The sequence below is a fragment of the Macaca fascicularis genome, chromosome 4, assembly GCF_037993035.2.
Source record: "Macaca fascicularis isolate 582-1 chromosome 4, T2T-MFA8v1.1".
Classification (NCBI taxonomy): domain Eukaryota; kingdom Metazoa; phylum Chordata; class Mammalia; order Primates; family Cercopithecidae; genus Macaca; species Macaca fascicularis.
In genome coordinates, this window is record NC_088378.1 from 17,142,785 (window position 1) to 17,148,709 (window position 5,925).

At 35.2% G+C, this 5,925-nt stretch overlaps 1 pseudogene; it reads right to left on the reverse strand.

Annotated features, from left to right (window-relative positions):
- Positions 1-2,288: 2,288 nt before the first annotated feature.
- LOC102135655 (large ribosomal subunit protein eL24-like) lies at positions 2,289-2,825 on the reverse strand (annotated as a pseudogene).
- Between the last annotated feature and the right edge of the window lie 3,100 nt (positions 2,826-5,925).

Below are 5,925 nucleotides of genomic sequence, written 5' to 3' on the forward strand. Positions count from 1 at the left end.
CAGAACTAAAATATCTAAGGCAAAATCCACATTTCCTGTCTTCCCTCCGTTGTGATACTTTTGCAAATGAACTTCACTCAAAAGTAATATCTGGTGATGTCACATGACTAGAAACTAAGGCATTCTAGTTAGAAGTCAAAGGAGTTTAAAGTAATAACTTGTATAAACTATACCAATATTGTGTTTTGTTCTGTTTCCTACTGCAGTTCTTCACAGAGCAACACAGAAGGTAAAGGAATCAAAATGATGTCCTTAAGTTTACCTCCATAGGAGCTGATTTCTCAATGGGGAATATTTAAATATGAATGATTCCCACAAGCATATTGAGCACATAGGAAAAAAAACTGTAAGAGCTCACTGTTTTGAAAAATCTGCTGTGCATACTAAAGTGGCTGCAATTTAAACAAACATTTGAAGCATTGAGCAAGAAGGAAAATTAACACAGACAGTGGTTATCTATTTTCAGGAAGGTGCCCTTAAAAAATATTTAGATGGTTAGGTTGCTTATGGGATGATATTGAGTATCTGTGATATGGCAGACTGAAGGATATTTGTGTGTGTGTGTGTGTGTGTGTACATATATCCTCAAACTATTTTATATGTATATAATCACTATATATACCCAAACTATTTTATCCTCTGACCCATCTAAAACTTACTAAGATTGAACTTACCTTGAACTACTATTTATTTTCGTAAAGGAGTTATTGAAATATCTTCTTTCCCCTGGTTAAGAACGAGCTAGTTTATTACTAAATGTAGTTTCTTTATAGTAAGTGAGTGGAAATAGGTGTAAAAATGGGCAGATAGTTGTATATCATCGTTTCACTGCTGATGAAGTGGAACTATCTCAGTAGGGCTGGGTGTAGCCTTGGAAGTAGTCCTTCCCACAGGCCAAAAGTTGAGCACTGGTCTCCTAGCAGAAAGAAAGGCCTCCTTCCAAGAACAAACATTCACAGGTAGCCTTCATACTTGAGGAGAATTTGCTTTTCATGGGCTCGTCTTAGCCCAATGTCCACACACTCACCCAGGCACAAACCCATTTAAGATGATCCATGTGCTAAACAGGAGGAAGGACTCAACAGGCAAAATGCTAACTAACTCCTCATTTCCCAAACGAGCTTCTATTTTTTTAAGCAACCTGCTCTCTCATCAAGTTGGAGGCTTAATGTAAGCAGTGCTGAGTGAGTTTTCACTTTTACACGAGTGCAGTTAGGATGTGGGGAAAAAAAAGAAAAAGAAAGATAATGTAAAACACATTAGCAAATACAACGTGAAAACTCCAGATATAAAGCTCTGGAGTTTTTATCTTTACAGTTATACTCCTCCCAAATGAAATCATATTGGACCAAGTTTGGAATGTTAGTATAATTTTAAGAAAGTGGGGAAATGGAAAAAACATGATACCCCTAGAGATTCTTGAATCAGCAGACTTTGTAGCCTTTGGACAATTTCTATAGTGAACCTGATGTTAATTTTTCATTGGGTCATTTCCAAATCAAAGTAAACAAGAAATTTCTGAATAAGATCCGTGGTTATTTCATCAGTGATTAGGTAAATCTGTGACAGATTTGTCATCTTAAGTAACATTGAATTAATATACTAATAAAATATGCATTTACTCTTTCCTAAAATTAAAACAAAATATATTAAAATGTTATACTTTATAGATTCTAAAAAGTCTTAAGTGCTTTCAGACTTCTGTTTCTAAGAAGATGGAGTAGATACATTTTTCTTGTTTCTTTTCTAGGTACAACTAAAAACCATGTACGTTATACATAAAACAAACATAAGAAGACTATGAAAGGTGAAGGGAAGAAGGCAGACCACCTGGGACTGAGGATCAAAGGAATAACAGAGTAGTGAGTTCCCTGGGTTTTCTTTTTGCCTCATAAATACCGAACTTGGTGGTTAAGAAGTCAACAACTTAAAAACACCACAGGAGAAGTTTAGAAAGAAAGAGAGAGAGAGAGAGAGAAGAGAAAAGAGAAAAACAACAAAAACTACTCTCTAATCAAAGGACAAGGAAAAGGCAACCTAACAAGATAGAGAACTTTTAGAAAATAAACACTGTACTTCAGCTTAGCATCATAGAAAAAAGAAAAAGGAAAACAAACAGAAAAACAAAAATGTTTCCTCATCCCCACTCATGATAGCAATGGCTGCTTGGTAAGCATAGATATTCATCCTTGCCTGGCTATAATGGGGCATTCCAATTTACCACCCCCTCCACCATCACCACCAAATTGGTGTGAGAAAGGCCAAGTAGGGAACCAGAATTTTTTTTTTTTTTTTTTTGAGTTATAATCCAATCTTTATTTAAAAATCGAATCTGCCAGTTTAGCGTTTTCCACCAACTCGGGGAGCTGAAACTTTCACAGGCTTCACAATCTTTTGCTTCGGTCCTGCCTTTGTAGGTGCCTTAGCAGCAGCCATTGCAGTCTTTTTAGATGCTTGATTAGCCTTTTTTGCTTCCTTAGCAGCCCTGATAGCTGTTCTCGTTGAGCCTTTCTAACTTCAGGTTTCTGATTCCTCTTGGCCATTATATCAGCAAGAGATGCACCAGTAATGGCCCTCTGAAATTTGACTGCTCGGCGGGTTCTTTTCTTTTGAATTTCTTCCGACTGACCCTTTTTGTGCTTCCTTCTGTAGAGGACAGTCCAGTTTATCTGCCGAGGATTCCTCTTGGAAAGGAACGCCGACTCGCATTTTGCATTAAGAAACTGGAAAACCTTCCCGTCGGTCCTGGCGTAGCGCCTCCCGTGTCCGGGGTAGATCTTGTACCCGCTAAAACTGCACAGCTCCACCTTCATGGCGACGGATTCAGGGGAAGAGAAGAGATCGGGAACCAGAATTTTAATCATATTTGACAGTAACCAGTGTAGCTGTCCCCCAGCAGTGTTAGTGGGGACCATGGGAAGGGGAACCTGGACTTTCAGTCCCAGTCAGCAGTAGTGAGCTATTCTTACCCCTCTTTATTGAGGTGCTGTAGGAGAAAACATATGAGGGAGTCAGGATTCTCATCACCCCCCAGCAGTAGTGATATGGCTGGTAGTCACATGGGGATAATAATGAGGCATTTCTACTCCTCTTAGCCAGGGAGAGATCAATGAAGGTCCTATATGGAGTCAGAAACCTTACCCCTACCTCACAGCAAGAATAAACCCTTTCCCCTTGTTATCAGCAGAGGCTGAGTGGGGGCCTAAACTTTACTCCCACTAGTGGAACTCCAACTTCTAATGCCACCTGGTAGTTATAAGAAAGAAATCTCCCTTCTTCACCTGCCAGATGTTGGACAAAACCAGCAAAAATAAGAGCTTGCCCTTTCCTTGTTAACTAGAGAGAGCAGTTTTTTGCTCTCGTTGTTTTCTTTTCTTTTTTCTTTTCTTCACTCCCACCTTTCTTTTTAAAATCTGTAGTGTTTTCAGTTGTTGACTTCTTTAGCTCCAAGTCTGGTATATATGAAGCAAAAATAAAACCCTGGGAACTCACTACTGTGTTATTTCTTGGATCCCCAGCTCTAACATATCAATAATTACATTAAAGGTAAGTGGTCCAAATACACAAATTATAAAACAGAGTAGAAGCTCAGTGGATTAAAAAACATAACCTAACTATATGCTGTCTAAAGGAAACTCACTTAAAATATAACAATATAGGCAGGAAACAAAGAGATCTATCCTGTAAACATTAATGAAAAGAAAGTAGAGTACTAATATTGGATAAAGTAGACTTTAAACCACTGTATTAGTCTTCTCTCATGCTGCGAATAAAGACATACTCAAGACTGATTAATCTATAAAGGAAAGAGGCTTAATTGACTCACAGTTCTACATGGCTGGGGAGGCCTCAAAACCATGGTGGAAGGTGAGGAGGAGCAAGTCACATCTTACATGGCAGCAGGCAAAAGAGAGATTCTGAAGGGGAACTTCCATTTATAAAACCCTCAGGTCTTGTGAGACTTATTTACTACCATGAGAAAAGTATGGTGAAAACTGCCCCCATGATTCAATTATCTCTACCTTGCCCCACCATTGACACATGGGGATTATTACGATTCAAGCTGAGATTTAGGTGAGAACACAGCCAAACCATATCAACTGCAGAAAATTACCAAAGGTAGGGAGGACATTATAGAATTTTAAAATGAGGTCATTCCACCAACAAATACATAGCAATTCTAAGCTGTATGCACCGAAAAAACAGAGCTGAAAAACATATGAAACACACACTTACAGAAATGAAAAGATAAATGGACAAATGCAAAATTATATTTGGAGACTTCAATATCTCTAAGCAGTTGATAGAACTAGGCCAAAAAGTCAACAAGGGTATACAAAAATACATCATCATCAACTAGCAGAGTATAATCAACGTTTCCAGAACACCACAACAAATAACAGCAGAGTATATATTCCTTCTAAGTGGCCATGGAACATATACCAAGATAACTCATATCCTGGGCCATAAAACAAACAAAAAAAATAATGAAAATTCATATATGGTGTGTTCTTAAGAACAATGGAATCAAATGAAAAACCAATAACAGGAAGATTAAAAAAAAATCTCCAAACACTTGGAAACAACAACACTTCTAAATAGTCCATGGATTAAAGAGGTAGCTAAACGAATGCTGAAAGGTAAACTTATTAAAATTAAAATTAAAACTTCAGAATATTACACACATACATACCAATGAGTCACAAAGAAATTCATGAAAATAATGTATCATGTGTTAAGTATTTGATTTATGATAAAGGAAGCATTCTAAACAATGTACAACAAAATGTTATTTACTAAATTTTAACTTAATTATAATTGGTTAATTAAATTTTGAGGAAGATAGATTCACAAATTACACAAAAATAAAATTAATATTAGCAATTTTAAGCAATGTGTTATATTAAATTAATTTTAAAAACCTACTCAAAATAATCTGATTGACTATTTAATCTCTAACAATAAAAATCTTTCTGGGCCTAAAATGATAAAGAAAATTATAAACTAATAGATTATCCAATTATAATAAATAAAAATGTCAAACTCCTAAGTGAATACATTAGAAATGGAGAAATGTCTCAATAATCTAAGGCCTTACTTCAAGAACTTAGAAAAAGATGAGCAAAATAAACCCAAACAAACAGAAGCAAGAAAATATAAGAGCAAGAATCAATAAAGTTGAAAATAGAAACACAATAGGCTCAATAAAAGAAATCTCTATTGAAAGAACACAGAAAGAGCTGGTTCTTTGGAAAGATCAATAAAATTGATAAACTTTTAATAAGACTAACAAATAAAAAAGGAGAAGATACAATTACCAGTATCAGAAGTAACACGGGAGATTATCACCACACACTCTTTAGACATCAAATTAATAATAAAGGAATACCATGAATAATTTGAATTCTCCATACATACATTTGACAATTTAGATGAAATTAAATAATATTCAAATATATACACTACCACAAGTCACCCAAAATTTAACTTGTAATAAAAAAAAAAAATCACCAAAAAGAAATCTCTAGTTCCAGATAATGTTACTAGAGAATGCTACAAAACTTTCAAAGAAGAATTAACGCCAATTTTACCCAATCTCTTTTAGAAAATAAAAGAGGGGGGAATACTTTCCAGTTCATTTTATGAAACTAGTATTTCCCTGCTACCAAAATCAGAAAAAGACAGTGAAAACAAAGAACACTACAGACTAATATCCCTCTTAAATATAGACACAAAAAATCTTAACAAAATATTACCAAATAGAATTCAGCAGTATGTAAAAATATTATACACCTTGATTAAGTGATTTTTATCCCAGGAATGCAAAGCTGGCTTAAATTAAAAAATCATTGTAATCTGCCATATTAACAAACTAAAGAAGAAAAATCACATGATCATTTCAATTTATGTAAAAAAAAAAACTAA